The sequence below is a fragment of the Podarcis erhardii genome, assembly GCF_964252035.2.
Source record: "Podarcis erhardii genome assembly, chromosome: 14".
NCBI classification, from domain to species: Eukaryota; Metazoa; Chordata; class Lepidosauria; order Squamata; family Lacertidae; genus Podarcis; species Podarcis erhardii.
The window spans coordinates 35877432-35894075 of NC_138503.1; the positions used below are offsets into that span (position 1 = coordinate 35877432).

At 46.1% G+C, this 16644-nt stretch overlaps 1 protein-coding gene across 1 annotated transcript in view; it reads left to right on the forward strand.

The window, feature by feature from the left end:
- LOC309329355 (cytoplasmic phosphatidylinositol transfer protein 1-like) overlaps positions 1 to 16644 on the forward strand; it is a 50830-nt gene that overhangs the window by 9936 nt on the left and 24250 nt on the right. The gene's annotated exons all lie outside the window — the stretch shown is intronic.

Consider the following 16644-nt stretch of genomic DNA (forward strand, 5'->3'; position numbering starts at 1 on the left):
TTCTGGGTTAGCGGAGTCTGTAACCTGAAGTGTATGTAACCTGAAGCGTATGTAACCTGAGGTACCACTGTACCATATTGTTTAATCCTTTTCCTGTTTATATCCCACCTTTCCTCCCTAAGGAGCCAGAGCAGCAAACATATCAATAATAATGTGGTTGCTTTTAAAGAGCATTCGAAAAGCAGTTTAAAACATTCTAAACATAATTAAAAAACTATCCTTCAGCTGTCAAATGCTTGCAGAAACAGGAGGGCTTTTAACTTCCTCCTGGAAGCCGATGGCAATGGAAACAGGTGCACTGCACCAGGGAGGGTATTTGGCATGTGGGGAACCACCACTGAAAAGGCCCTGTCATGGGTCAGCGCCGACTGGGCAGCCACCGCCTCCCCCCCAGTGACTGCACCACCACCAAGGCCTCACCTGTCATTCGTAGAGTCTGAGATGGTTGGTATCAAAGAAGGCACACTTTTTGGGACATGGGTCCTAAGTGATTTAGGACTTCCTACGCTGGTACTAACACCTTGAATTTAGCTTGGCAGCCAGGGCAGCAATTTCAGGACCGGTGGCCTGCAATCCCATTGGGTTGCCCTGCTTACCAATCTAGCAGCCACCTTTTGCACTAGCCCCATGTAGGCGGCTCTTTCTTCCAAAGCATCCCCACGCCAGTGTCCCCTTGCTTGTAAAAAGCAAAGTGGTTGTGTGAGAGTGTTTCCACACACACACACCCCATCCCAGCCTAGCTTGAACTTTCTGCACGCAGCACCCTTTTTATTGGAGAGGACAAAAAACAGGACAAAAACAGCTCCTTGAGTTTTTGAATTGGCTCTTGGATCCAGCTAGACTTGGAAGGAGCATCTCAGTCCCCACCACCTTTCCTGGACAATACAAGCTCTTTGTACTACCAGTTCTCGGCTTTCTGTGTAAACAGAGGAAGAAGTCGTATGGGTGTGATGCTGACACTTTGGGGAAGGTGTGAGAAATTCCCTGGGGTGGCGTTAATTGTCCTGTTCTGGGGATGCTGGACCTGCTGCCTTCAGAGGTTTTCCTGCTGCTGAGAACTCCCACTGTTCACTGGCTGCTCTCACCTCAAGCAGAGCTGGCATGCCCAGAATCGCACAGCCTGCAGGCTTGAAGGGGTAACAGCCTTCCCCCAAACTGGGGCCCTCCAGCTGTTTTGGACTACAATTCCCAGCAGCTCCTTATAACCTCAGGCTTTCCTCCTGAGGTGGACTAGCACAGGCATGCAGATTCACTGCTCGAGGGCTGCAAGAGCAAAGGATGGCTTGCGCATGCCAAGTTCATTTATTCATTACATTTATATTGTGCACCCTTCCTTCAGTAAGCTCAGGGCAATGCACAAAGTCCTCCTTACCTTTTCTTCCTCACAACAACCCTCAGAGGTAGGCGAAACTGGAAATGGCTGGCCCCCTGAGCTTCATGGCCGAGTGGGAATTTTATACTGTGTCGTTGTTATGTTTTATTTTTGCAAGACGTTCAGAGAATTAATTTTATGTCTTACAAATACTACTATGCAAACGTAAGAACTGGACCAAGCCAGTAGCCCATCTAGTTCAGCATCCTTGTCTTACAGTGACCAGCCTGATGCCCCAGTGGGGAACCCACAAGCAGGACCTGAGCACAACATCTGCTCTCCCCTCCTTCCATTTCCAGCAATTGGTAGTCTGAAGCGTTACTGCTTTTCACAGTGGAGGTAGAACATAGCCATTGTGGTTAGTAGGAGTTTAGCCTCACCCTCCTCCATGAATTTGTCTAATCCTCTTTTAAAGCCATCCAAGTTGGTGGCCATCACTGCCTCTTTTTAGAGCAAATTCTATAACTTAATGATGTGTTGCTGCTGCTACTACCACTACCAATATTAATTTGAACCAGCGTCTCCCCAATTCTAGTTTAGCACGCCAGCCTGGCACTCTTGACTCTGCTTTTCCCAGATTGGTAAACATCTCCAGATGTTTTTGGACTACAAATCCCATCATCTCCTGCTGGCTGGGTCTGATGGGAGTTGTAGTCCAAAACATCTGGAGAGCGCCATGTTGGGGAAGACTGTTATAACACACAAACACCCAGCACAGTATACTGGATTATTTAATTTCAGAGCACAGTTTCATGTGACAGGTGCTATTTCTACAATGTTTTAACTCTCTAAAAATGGGCCTTCCATTCAGGATGAGTCAGGAGGAGAACTTGCTCCTTCTCAAGATGGCCAGGGGCTGTGTGGTGGTGAAGGCCCCAGCACCATGGTTACGCTGACAATCTTTTTGCGCTAACTAGATTTAAGTTGCCGCTCTGAGGAGGTGGAGGGGTCGGATCTCAATCTGGATGAGCTTCTTGGAGAAGCCGATTTGGTCAATGCAGAGTGACACATTCGCTCCCTTTGACAGATGCAGCTTAAATAAGCAATCTTCTTCAGTCACTCCGTGGGCACTTCTGACACAACTTAGAAGCAGCTCCGGGAAACAAAGAAACTACCTTGTTCTGAGTCAGACCATCTAGCATAGTATTACCAGCACTGATTGGCAGCCACTCTCAAGGGCTTCAGGCAGGGGCCTTTCGCAGCCTTTCTTTTTCTTTTCTTTTTCCAAAAAACAAGAAAACTCATGAAACTGAACTCAGTGCTCACTAGCACTTTTGACATCACCGCATAAATGTACACAGCTTTGGTTATAAACCAGTCACTTTCCAAGAGAGAGGGCAGGTTTGGTCTCTGCGACTGGTTTTTGAGAATCACAAATCAGAAGCCTCTTCTGGCATACAGAACTAGGCATGCAATTCCTTCGATCTTGACCTGCGAAAATCCTAAGTTGTTAGTACTGATAAACCAGGCTTAGATAGGGATGGGTAAATTCAAATGTTTCTGAACCCCTCAACCTTCATTATTTGTTTACTGTGCTGACTGGGGCTGAAGGGAGTTAATCCAGAGGACCACAGGTTCCTTGTCCCTGACTTGGATAGACTACTCCCAGTGTGCCTCCAAGCCCGATTCAAGGTGCTTCCCTTGACAGACAAAGCCCTATGGCTTAGGCCCCAGATATCTGAAAGAGTGCCACCTCCCATATGAACCAGCCCAGGACTTGAGATCTGCAGGGGAGGCCCTGTGAAGTTTGTGGGGTAGCAGTGCATGACAGGGCCTTTTCTGTGGTGGCCTCCAAATTGTGGAATGCTCTCCTGAGGTGCTTCTGGCCTTGTCACTGTAAATCAGGGGTGGGGAAGCTTTGGCCTTCTTGATGTCATTGGACTACAACTCCCAGCATCCTTGCCATTGACTATGCTGTCTGGAGTTGATGGGAGCTGGAGTTTAACAACATCTGGAGGACCACAGGTGCCCTGCTGCTGTAGTCAACATTTTGATGTTGACTCAGGGCACACCTTTTCGCACAGGGCTTTGTGGATGGAAGACATTAAGATGGTTTAATTGTGTTGTACTGTGTGTAATCTGCCCTGGGACTACATGACAAATGGTGGTGTATTAATGCCTAGGAATAAATAACTTGATATAAAGCAGCTCCTGTGAGCTTAGCAACTGGAACTGCTATGATGTCTCCAAAACAGAACTGAATGTTGTAGTGATGGAAAGGGGGAGCTGTTTGGGGACATCCCAGCAGTGCCTGATCTCAGGAGACTGTAGTGTGGATCCAGTGAATAGCAATATATTTCTTTACTTATCACCCCACCCTTCCTCTAAAGAACTTGGTCCAGTATGCATGGTTTTTTCACACTTCCCCATTTTATCCTTCTAACATCCCTGTGTGAGGTAGGCTGAGATTTGGCAAGAGGCTCCTGGTAGGGATTTGAACCTGATTCTCCTGCTGTATTCTGAAATATTCTAACTACAACACCACACTGGCTTGCACAGGATTTCAGAGAATCTGGTTCATGTCCCATTATTTACCCTGGACTCCTTGTTCCACCTTGGGCAAAACTCTTAAAATGTCAAATTGCTGTCTGTAAAAACAACAAGCAGCCTACCTCACTGGGTTGAAGTGAGGGCAAAGGCAATAAGGCTCGTGAAACTTAGAAGAGGTATAATATAATAAAAGGCAGTTACAGATAGGTAGCCGTGTTGGTCTGCCATAGTCAAAACAAAACAAATTCCTTCCAGTAGCACCTTAAAGACCAACTAAGTCAGTTCTTGGTATGAGCTTTCGTGTGCATGCACTTCTTGGTATCTGAAGAAGTGTGCATGCACACGAAAGCTCATACCAAGAACTGACTTAGTTGGTCTTTAAGGTGCTACTGGAAGGAATTTGTTTTGTTTTGATAATAAAAGGCAGTTTCAGATTTGTCTCTTTGTCATGCTCAAGTGCTACCAAGGGACAAGGGAAGATAATGAATGCATGATCACAGCCTGGAAACAGGGGGAAACAAAGGCAGCTACCTCAAACCAAGGCAGATCAAAGAATCCTTCTAGCACAATACTGTCTACATCAAAGTAGACAACATGGTACACCTCATATGTATCTGAGACTCATGGGAGTTGGAGTTCTTTTGCAGGCAAAGCACATTCTTTCTCGCATGTGACTCTTCACTGAGGTAATAGCAGAGGCTTGGGTAATGGCCCTTGGTGATGGGCAGTTCACTAGTAAATGATCTAATTGTCATGGCCAGGAAACCTTTGGTCCTCCAGATGTAGCTGAACTACAACTCCCATCAGGCTTAGCAAGCATGGCCAATGTGGTAGGAGTTTTACCTCAGCAGCAACTGTAGGGCCAAAGGTTCTCAACACCTGCAATAGCAGCCCAAGCTGGCCTGTTAGATGCCTAATGAAAGCTAGAAGCCAATGTTTTGGCTTTGAACCAGAGAGGCCTGTGTTTAGATCCTCACTTGGTCACAAAGCTTACTGCAGGGTGACTCTCTGGACATGGTTGGACCACAACTCCCATCATCCCTGACTGTTGGCCTTGCTGCCTGGGGCTGATGGGAGCTGGAGTCCGAGAGGGCCACAGGTTCCCTAACCACTGACTTTCTGGGCAGCCTTTCTTCTTGCCAGCCCTAACCAGTTTGTTGTGGGAAGAGTGAAACTTCTGGGGGAAGGGAAATGCCAAAGCCCATGCAGTTTTAAGGAGGGGAAATCTTTTGGGAAACACCAGGCTGTGTATTTTGTGGCCCGCAGTTTGAATAGATGGGCCTTTGAGGAGGCCACAGGCCCCTACGACACCCTTCCTGTGGCCTGGAAGCGCAGGCTGCCCGCTTCACAGAGGCCTCCCCTGCTCAGCACGAGGAGTGTCAATCATGCGGCTTCCTGCCTCCTCACGTGAAAGGCCTTAGTTGCCGTGGTAGCGTGCGTCATGGAAACTTCCTCATGCACAGGTCTGTGGAGGAGCGGAAACTAAAGGTATGCTGCAGATATTGTGGAGAGACAGAAGGCTTTCCTCCCCTGCCCCACATGGTGGGTTTGGGGGCCTGCCACCCACCTTTGCTCTGGCTGGATAATTAACATTTGCAATTTCTCTGTATGGGTGTGTATGTAGAACACACACACACACACAGAGAGAGAGAGAGAGAGTTTGTGTGTGCATTTGTGCATAGTGTGTGTATTTATAAAAGATTTTGTGTATTTATAAAAGATTTTGTGTGTGTGTATGTGTATACACTTGCACAAACACATAACAAACATAATCTACATTATTATTATTACAGTTAATAAAACAACGACAAAACAACAACAGTATAAATTAAAAACCATTAAAAACACAAATACAAAAAAACAAATTAAGAGCAAACCCTAACAAGTGGGCACTTGTGGTAAAGACCCATTTATTCAGATGGGAAATGTGTAGTCCCAGTTGCTTTGTTTATATACTACATTTTACATCTGTGCTCAGATACATCAATGGTTCCTTGTTATCCCAGGAAAAAGTGGCAAATGTCGTGCTGCAGGATTCTGTCCTGGGTCCGGGGTTGTCTTTAAAAATGACTTTGGTGAAGGAATAGAAGGGATGTGCATCAAAATCAAGATGACACCAAACTGGGAGAGATATCAGGGTTCATGGGTTCAAAGTGACCTTAATAGATTGGACAGCTAACAAAATGAATATCAGTAGGGACAAATGTATGGTTTCTAGTCTTTCCTGGAGCACAAATGTAGGATGAGGAACATCTGGCTTGACAGCAGTACATGTGCAAAGGATCTAGGAGTCCCAGTAGACCACAAACTTAACATGAGTCAGCTGTGTGATGCAGCAGCAAAAAAGGCTAATGCAATTCTAGGCTGCATCAACAGTGTCCAGATCAAGGAAAGTAATAGTACCGCTCTATTCTGCCTTTGTCAGATGCCACCTGCACTCCTGTGTCCAGTTCTGGGCACCACAGTTTAAGAAGGATATTGGCAAGCTGCAACGTGTGCAGAGAAGGGAGTTGGGTATGTTTAGCTTGGTAAAGATGGATCTCTTCCAACTCTCCAGTTCTATTGTTCGATGATCTGTGCTGTTCAAATAAAAACAGCTTAAGTGCAGCCATAAAACAGCAGTGCATAATAAACAGTATAATATCTCTACGACAGAGCACTAAAAAAAAAAAAGAAAAAGTCAACTATTTAACACACACCAAAATTTGAGTGAGCATAAAGCTCACCCAACAGGTCAAGTAAAAATAGCCCGTAACTCTGCAAACCTGCTTTCACCCCTCCCCCCCCATTATGCTTCAACCAAAAATACAGAGCTACAAAAACCAGAGTTCCCTTTGAAGACTGATTGACTGTTAAACTAAACAAATTCCTTCCAGTAGCACCTTAAAGACCAACTAAGTCAGTTCTTGGTATGAGCTTTCGTGTGCATGCACACTTTTTCAGATACCAACTGTTAAACTGTTTGGGAAGTTGTAGCTCTATGAGGAGAGCAGGAGTCTCCTGACAGCTCTCAATACCTTTAACAAACAACATCTCCCAGGATTCTTTGAAGGAAACCATGGTACTAATATGCTACTGCTAATTTAGGACTATTAATTGCAACAGGTTTACTTTGAGTAGGATTTATTTAGATACAACTGAAAGATCTGTGGTCTGTCTTTATCCAAAAAAGGAGAAAGCACAGCAGACATCTTCTTCACCCCTGTCAATTTGCACCCTGGCCAGGCATATTAAAGAAGGCTAGTCTGCATGTATCCCGGCTGCCCTGGAGGGACGAGGCCTTGGTAACTGCCTACGTAGATCATTACACAGACGCCACTGCCTTTCCTAGCAGCTGCAAAATGCAAAGGACTCAAGAAGGCAGAGCCATGCAAGTTTAGTGCTTAACAAACCCTAAAATCCTTGCAAAAAATAAAAGAGCTTTGCAGCAGGAATAAATTTTGCAAATCAGACATACTCTCACAATGACCAGTGAAGCTGATTGTTGGAAGATTTGCAAGGCAGAGAAAATAACTTATTCACGTAAAGGTAAAGGTACCCCTGCCCGTACGGGCCAGTCGTGACCGACTCTAGGGTTGCGCGCTCATCTCACTCAAGAGGCCGGGAGCCGGCACCATCCAAAGACAATTCCGGGTCACGTGGCCAGCGTGACGAAGCTGCAACTGGCGAGCCAGCACCAGTGCCGCACACGGAAGCGCCGTTTACCTTCCCGCTAGAAAGCGGTACCTATTTATCTACTTGCACTTTGACGTGCTTTCGAACTGCTAGGTGGGTAGGAGCTGGGACCGAACGACGGGAGCTCACCCCGCTGTGGGGATTCGAACCGCCGACCTTACGATCAGCAAGTCCTAGGCACTGAGGTTTTACCCACAGCGCCACCCGCATAGTGCATAGTTAATCTATGGAGTTTGCTCCCACAAGAAGCGGTGATGGCCATCAACTTGGATGTATTTAAAAGGGGTTCAGACACATTCAGGGTGGATAAGACTATCTAGCTCCACCTTCAGAGCCATTATGCCTCTTGACTACCAGCTGCTATGAATTGCAAGTGGAGAGGATATGGTTGCTCTCAGGTCCTCCTATAGACATCTGCTTGGCCACTGTGAGAACAGGACGCTGGACTAGATGGGCCATTGGCCTGATCCGACAAGGCTGCTCTTATGTTTTTATGTTTTCATAGAACTTCCTTTATTCAGCTCTTGTTAGCCATTGGGAAGGCAGGCTTAAAGCAAAGCATCTTTGCCTTCTGAAAATTTCATCTTAATATCTATATATTCACAAGTTGTGGATTTGTTTGACTCACTCATAAGGATTAGAAACTCATTATATTCCAGACAAGGAATGTAGTTTACTAAGGATTTTACCCAATGTGTGCCATTCCGGAGTACATGGCAGAAGTAGTTATGGGAAAGGCCACAGCTCAGTAGTAAAGCAGAAGTTCTGCATACAAAATCCTAGATCTGTTCATGAAGGGTTGGAAAATACTTATGTCTGGATCCTTGGTAAGCCTCTACTCAGACCCAATGTTCTGACTTGGTATAGAGCAGCTTCCTAGGGTACTTGGGAAAGGACGGTGGCTCAGTGGTAGAGCATCTGCTTTTCATGCAGAAGGTCCCAGGTTCAGTCCTCAGCACCTCCATGAAGGACTGGAACATTCTCCAGTCTGAAATCCAGGAGAGCTGCTGCAAGTCAGTGTAGGCAATACTGAGTTAAATGGACCAGTGGTCTGGCTTAGTGTATGTAATGCAGCTTACTATGATTCTGTGATGGGTGGAAGAATTCTGGGCCTGGTACTAAAGACCACCAGAGAAGTCTCTAAGACTTCCCTTTTTAAATAATATTTTTATTAATTTTCTATTTTATAATATTTAAACACATCTTCGTTATCCATTTCTTTTGCTCATATGAGCTTGTCAACTTCCCTCCTTCCCACCTCATGGTTTTCAAAATTCATTTGTATATCATAGCATTTATACATTTTCTATTTTACGTTTCACTCATTCAGAATATCACAATTTTTAAATAAATATAAAAGGGTAGTAACAATTATCATTACAAGTCTTCTTATAACCCTGCTAGTGTTAGTTGCTTACAATGGTCCTTCAAGAATTGTATAAATTTACTCCAGTCTTTTTGGAAAGCTTGATCACGTTGGTTTCAGATTTTTCCAGTCAGCTTTGCCAATTCCGCAAAGTCCATCATCTTCATCTGCCACTCTTCTTTCGTTGGTATTTCTTGTTGTTTCCATTTTGGGACTAAAAGGATTCTTGCTGCAGTTGTTGCATACATAAACAGTTTTTGATCGGCCTTTGGTATCTCTTCACCAACTATAACCAATAAAAATGCTTCTGGCTTTTTAACAAAGTACTTATACAAGGCTTCCTCAACCTCGGCCCTCCAGATGTTTTTGGCCTACAACTCGCATGATCACTAGCTAGCAGGACCAGTGGTCAGGGAAGATGGGAATTGTAGTCTCAAAACATCTGGAAGGCCGAGGTTGAGGAAGCCTGACTTATACATTTTCTTTAACTCATTATATATCGTTTCCCAATATACTTTTACCTTGTTACAAGTCATAAGTTCCTTTTCTTTACATTTCCAGCACTCCTTATTTCTTGTCCTATACAAGAAAATTGTCCTATACAAGCAAGTTTAGTTGGTGTTAGATCTAAGACTTCCCTCTTGGTCAGCAGTGGCTGCAGTTACAAGCATCCACCTCCCCTTATTTCTCTTTCTTCTGCATTGCTTCAACCTGATGTTCCCCAAGCTGCTGAAAGTTTGGAGTTAGTGGTGGCTGGTACATGTTGGGACTGGTAGGGCAGAAGGCAGGAAGACTACCAGTAGGTGGCGCCAGAGGCAACGACAGAGAGAGCCAACCATTCTGGGTTTGTCCCCATTCTCCTTCCTGCCCCTACAAATAGGACACTGCCCCACCAACCTCAGTCTGCCCTCTGCCAGCCCCTATCCTGGAGGATAAGGACAGAGGGGAAAGCTGACACCCAGTGCCACCCGCTGGCCCTGTTGTAAGTTACGAAGGTAGAGCAGGTATGGGCTGGCAGAGGGCAGACTGAGGTTGGTGGGGCAGTGTCCTATTTGCCCAAATGGACCAGCTTACACTAGTTGGAGCCTCTGCTCAGGAGAAGCTGTTTGATAAATGGCTCAGATCGACTTGATCGTTTTGAACAACAAAAGCATGTTCAGTGTTATTCCAGAGGAGAAGGAAGATGGCCTTGGCACCAAAGCAGATGCAAATGACAAGTGGCCAAATTGGCCCATTAGGAAAAGGGTCCTAACGAAGGTGCAGTGCTGCTGTAGCGATGCCATCCAAGAAGGATGAATCCCCTGCAGAAGAGGCGGACAGTTTGTTCTGGGCTGATTGTCTCTTTGGAAAGAGTTCATTTACACATTTTGCATTTATATAATTAACACTGTTTTCATACCATTTGCATGGATGTGGCAGACCTCGTTGCTCACGTGGCCAGCCTGCTTGCTTAGGGCAGCATGACCAGTATCAGGGATACTGGGGAAGGGAAAACATTGCAACACACCCCCCAAGCAGAAAGTGTGACTCAGCACCAGAGCACATGCTTCGCACCCAGAAAGTCCCCAGCATCTCCAAATAAACAGGGCCAGGCAGCCGTCTGGAGGGAAGCTCTCTCCCTGCCTAAGACCCTGATCTGCTGCTGGAAATTAGAAAATTCTGTGCTGTGGACAAATATTCTGACTTGGGTATAAGGCAGTTTCCAATGCTGCAGATTGGATGAAATGTGGTCACTGACCAAAGTTACTAATGCACAAAAGGATTTTACTAGTCCAACTGAATGCATGAGGCCTGAGGACTAGAAAGTTGCTTCATCCCTAGCTTTCTTATAGCTTCTCCCCATGGTCTACTGTAGACAATCTTGACCCGCCATAGCTGACTGGCTTTTCCTAAACCTGGTTCCTTCCAAAGGATGGACACAAACATCATTGGACCATTACGTGATAGGCTATTTCTATTGCACCAGTGGCTTGCTTGGTCCGTGTTCAGTGTCCACAGCAGTTCCCTGAGAAACCGCTGCTCATGTTGGCCTGGAGATGCCAACATGAAGCTGGGGCCTTCTGTATGCAAAGCAGATACTCTACCACTGAGCCGCGACCCCACTTTTTCCATGTTTCGGTGACCTATGGGGAGTGGAGTTCTTGGAAGCATCCGCTGCTATGGGCACAGCAATGTTTATATTATGAAGCGCCCTGAGAACTTGTGTTGAAGGGTAGTATATAAATCTCATAAATGTAAAATAAAATAAATGTTGACAACAGGCACTGCATTGGTCCAAGGGTTCCCTGCAGCTCTGCCCTGCTCTGGGAAAGTGGTGATTAGTAATGCGCTGTGCGAGTGGTGATTTCAGGTTAACATGCAGATAACACTGACAACTTGATGGAGTACAGATAATAGCTCTCCAGCAGTTAGAGTGATGACAAGAAGCTTCAGCAGAACAATAAAATAATGAGTATGCAAAGACATTGTCAAGTGAACCTCTCCCCCCCCTCCCACATTATTTGTCGAGCAAGAAAAGTAGTAGTCATGTTTAAGTTTCTAGCAAGCAAGGGAGGGGTGCAATAGGAGAATTCCTATTTTTCTATGGAGGACTTGGGACTGATGTATGTCCCATCTCTTCCACAGGTCATAACTTCTATATCCAGCTTCTGTTATTGATTGGTTGATTGACATTTACATCCCACCTTTTTCTCCAAGGAGCTCAAGGTGGAGTACATGGTTTTCCCACCTTCCTCATTGAACCCCCTCAACAACCCTGTGAGGTAGGTTAGGCTGAGAGGCAGTGACTGACCCAAGGTCACCCAGTGAGCTTCATAGCAGAGGAGGGATTTGAACCCAGGTCTCCCAGATCCTTGTACCGCAGTGTGCAAGGTGGTGGTGTACATGCCCTGGATATGTTCCAGCTAACACAAAATTCAGACTTGTGATGAATATGCTCCAGTTTTAGCCATGGTAGTGGGCATATAAAGATTTTCTCTCCCAAGTACTTGCTTTTCTGAATATTCGTCACACACACAACCCGCAACCCTATCCTCTTGAGTGCCATTGTTTTTCCTGGATGCTAAATTAAAGATTTGTCAGATGTATGATCCTATACTCAAAGTTCTGCAGCCTGGTGCCCTCCAAATGTTTTAGGGTACGGCTGTCACCAGCCCCTATGGTCAGGGATAATGGCAGCTTCAGGCCAAGTCAGCTGCAGGGCTGTCCTAGCTAGTCAGGGATCATGTGAGCAGAATGCTTCCTAGCCAATCAGCACACTTCAAAGTTGATCAGATTATGGAGGACAATTGGTGTCAATGGAGAGGGAGTAGATGGGTGGTATGGATGAGTAGGTGCGTAACTACTCAAGAAGAGCCCACAGATTATTTTTGAGTGAATGGTGTTGTTTGGCAGTGTGAAAAATGGAGTAGTTGTACATCAGCTGTATGCAGGATTCATTTTAGCATATTGGTTTGTTCCAGGCTGCATTCACATAGTAGTTTATTCCATTTTCCCAACTTGCCCATTTCTGTTAACTTCAGCATTATAGCTGTAAAAGCCACTTTTGGAACTATAGTGGAATATCATGCAAGCTTAGAGCTCATTTCCATGTTAATTGCTTACAGAAAAAAGAAGGAAAAAAGAACATTTGCAAACAATGTGGAAAAGAGTGCTGAACTTGAAGTGTATTCCACTTTAGTTCTAGAAGTGGCTTTTACATTGTGTGAAAGCTCAGATATAATGTGGAAATTAATAGTAAGGGAAATGTCATGAAATGGAATAAACTTCCGTGTTTATACAGCCTCGGGGTAAGATCTCTGTGTTGCTACTATATGCTCTGTTTGTTTTCCTCTAGCTGTACTTACATATCTACAAAACCAAGGCAAAGGCAACGTGCAAGTTGACTCTCAGAAATGAGAGAATTCTGGTTGTGTTTAAGGTGGAAGAAGAGTCAATATTTCCATAGCTATCTCACTTTAATTCACTTTTGGGAATCCTGTGCCTCATGGAGGCTCCACAGTCCTTGCACGGGACCATTTTACATGGGGGGAAGTGTTTGTGTGAAAGAGCTTCCCTGGGTGAATTGCCTCCACAGACATTTACCTAACCAGAGAGAGAAGATGGGCTGCCATTAATTCACTAGCTGGCTGTAGGTGGTCTACTCTGTCCTTGTTAGCCTCCAGTATGGGGCGTAATGATAATGGTCTATCTTAAAGGGCCATTGTAAAGATTACACTAATAATGCACGCAACGTGAAGTATTTTTGACCTTTGAAAGCACTATATGAATCCTAAATGTTAATCATATGGGGTGTATGTGACCCAATAATCAGCTGAACTCTGCCTCACAGGGTTGTTGTGGAGATAAAATGCAGGGAAAGACTCCAATTTGCTGCCTTTAGCTCCTTGAAAGGGTGTTGGGGCTGCTGCAAAGGGTATAAATGTAATAAAATATACTGTATTTTTTCATACATTTCCTCCACAGGCATACTTTATGCAAATCAGTAATTGAGTTTGGACAGAACTGGGAGCAGGGGGAAGACTGTTGGGGAACATTGGTGTTATGTCTGAGCAGATACATAATACTTGCCCTAATAATTTGCAGTCCTTCGTATGGTGCTAGTCCCTGTGATCTTTCCTGTGGTTCCTGGTTGCAGCCCTAGGACCTTTACCAGCAAAGTTGGTTTCTTAAATGTGCAGAGCTGGACCTGGAAGCTGCCAGGATATTGCACCTCCTTCTGCTCTGAAAATCCTTCTTATTTTGGAAGTTTGGGGAGATGATGTCACTCTGTTCATACTCTGTTCATACTTGGAGAGGCCTTTCCATTTACATCTTTTGAGGGCTGAGCCAGCTTGGACAAGGCTCCCCCTGACGGCTGAGGCCTCACATGGGCTTTGAAATCAGCACAGCATGTTTTGTGATTCAGCTCCCCCTTTCTCATCCGTATGGCAGGCTAAAAGTAGCTCATTTCAACACAGCTGCCACTCTCTTTTTTTTGTCAGGGCTGAGCAAACAGCCCCAGCTAGCATATTCAGAATTTGCTGGAACCCGATTGCTTCCCTGGCATCAGTGTTTACCTTGCAGAAACAATCCCCCTCCTGTAAGTGTTTTCTGGCAGTCAATAAACCAGCCTCTACTTTGCTTTTTCCATGTCTGCAAAAAAATTCTTGTATTTAGTTAGTGGACTGCAAACACCTCTGTATGGTAGGGATGGGGAACCTAGGAATCACAAGAAGCTGCTTTATACGGATCTGTCTAGCTCAGTATTGTCTACACTGACTGGCAGCAGCTCTCCAGGGTCTCAGGACAAGAGGCTCTCTTGCAGCCCTACCTGGAGATGCGACAGATTGAACCTGGAACCAACTGCATGCAAAGGACATGCTGTACAACTGAGTGAAAATCCCTCGCAGGCTACAGAGGGGGAAATAAATCCTCTCTGCTTGGCCCCTCAGGACTCTCTCCAGGCCAGACACCCTCCCCAGCCTTGCTTTTGAAGCCATCTCTTTTAAATAAGTCAATCACACCATGGAAAGCCATAAGGAAACAGCACATCGGCTACTTTAAAAGCTTATCTTTTTAACGGGAGGCTGCATAAGAGGGGAGTCGCTCTCGGAGAGGAACGAGAGGAGAGAATATTCGCCTGGGGAGCTTCAGGTTGAGCCGATCCCTTGGAGAGCTGAATTTGACGGGTGAGTTTTTTCCATAGTTACCCAGGCCCACACATGCAAATATCAAGCCGCTGTGGTTGGATGACTTTTCCGTTTTCCAGGACGGCACAAGAACTGAATGTGCTGCACCCCCCCCCCAAGGAATAGCTGTGGTTTGTGCAATTGTTGGAGCCGAGCCGTAAGCAGCCGTCAAACGGAAGCCCAGAGCCCAGAAGGCTGAGTCAGGTCAAAACCAGGAATCCATGACTCCAGGTGCTGCTGTTCCATGTGCATAGGACCAGTGGAGAGATGCAGCCCCAATCTAAATAGGTTGGAGAGAGCCATTAACCAGCCCAAGCTGGTGGAGACATTGCAGGGATGTGATAGGACATCTGCTTTGCATGCAGAAGATCCCTGGTTCCATCCCTGACATCTCCAGGCAAGGCCAGGAGAGAACGCTGTCTGAAATCCTGGAGAGCTGCTGCCAGTCAGTTTAGATAGTACTAGACTAGGTTGACCAAGCATCTGACTCAGTTCTTAGCTTCCCATGCTCCTTCCAGCATCCTAACTACATTCTCATCCAATGCTCCTAAGGATGGCAGCAACATTTCATGCATTATGTTGCCTCCTTAGCCTTGTGACTACAGTGTGGCTGCCGGTTTGTGGAGTGTGTGTTTGTGTGTTGTGGTGGTGGTGGGGAAGCAAGAGTGAGGGGCCAAGTACTACCCCCTGGGCCTTTCACTCTGGCCCCCAGATGTCTCCCGAGCCACACACCTCTCATAGGCCCTTCTTTGCACCTTGAAATTCGCTGAAATGTGTCCTTGAGCCCCAATCATGCCCCTTGCTTCCCTGAATGGAGGGTAGAGAGGATTGTGTGTGCAGAACCCAGCCAGCTTCTGCCAGTTTTTTTTCCCTTTGGCCCTGTTCAGAATTGCTATGTGGCCCTTGAACGGTTCCCCAGAGCTGAATGCGGCCCTCAGGCTGAAAAAAGCAGCACCACCCCTGCCTCAAAACCTACCACTCTGATTCTGCATCTTTCTGACTGTGTACATACAATGCATTTAAAGCACATTATCCCCCCCCCCAAAAAAGGAGTCCTGGGAGCTATAGTTTACCGCTCACAGAGCTACAGTTCCCAGCATCCTTAACCAACTGCATTTCCCTGCAGGTTTCCTTTGGGGAGGGGGGAAATGTTCTTTGAATGTATGCTGTGTACACAGCTTCCAGCACACACACACTTTCTCTCTCTCTCTCTCTCTCTCTGACACACAACACACACTGCTTTCTCGTTGTTGTCACGTGCCTGGATTCCTTCCTACCTTGGGAATTGCGGCCTCCCTGTTCAGGACAGGCCAAGGTCATTCTTCGCCGTAAACACAGCCTGTCTGGGCTTCCCCAAAGTGCCCCAGCCGTGACCTCCAGGCAGGATGGATCCTCCCATGCGTGCAAAACAGCCCTTACTGAGACCAGGACATTCCCAGGCTGTGCCTGGGCACTTTGGGAGTCTGGTGTGCAGCATGCGCAGGGGTGGGGAGCTCCCTCCTTATCTGCCCTGGCTCTGTTGCCTGCCGTCGGGTGATCTGTCTTCTGTGCTGCGCGCTACACATCACGCCTCCTGTTTTCCAGAAAGTGGTCCATGAAATGGTGACTGGGTGCAGGGAATCCAAGAGAAGTTTCCTCCATTGTGGCTTGTTTGTTTTGTTTGATTCATTTGATTTTTGTTTGATGTAGTGCTCTCAGTGTGCATGGCACTTTCCAGAATACAAGAGGGCAGGGTCTCTGCCTCCCAAGAGCTTACAGTTCACAATGCAGAGGAAAGGCCAGACCAGGAGGAGTTTCGTCCACTGTAAGATTGTCAGAAGAGCCAGGCTGCTGGATCAAGGCCAAGGCCCACCTAGTCCAGGACTATGTTCTCAGCCAAAATAGCCAATGGTCAGGGGTAATGGGAGATGGAGGAACCACGTGCTTGCAGTGTATGGTGTGCACATAGCCTTCCTTTTTTTAGTGCACCATTTTGTGTGCCTTGTGTGGGGAAGTGCTTTAAAAATGAAATAAATGCAGGTAAATTCAGTGGGAAAGCTTAGCCTGAGCTGAACAGTTTCAAGTTGCCACAT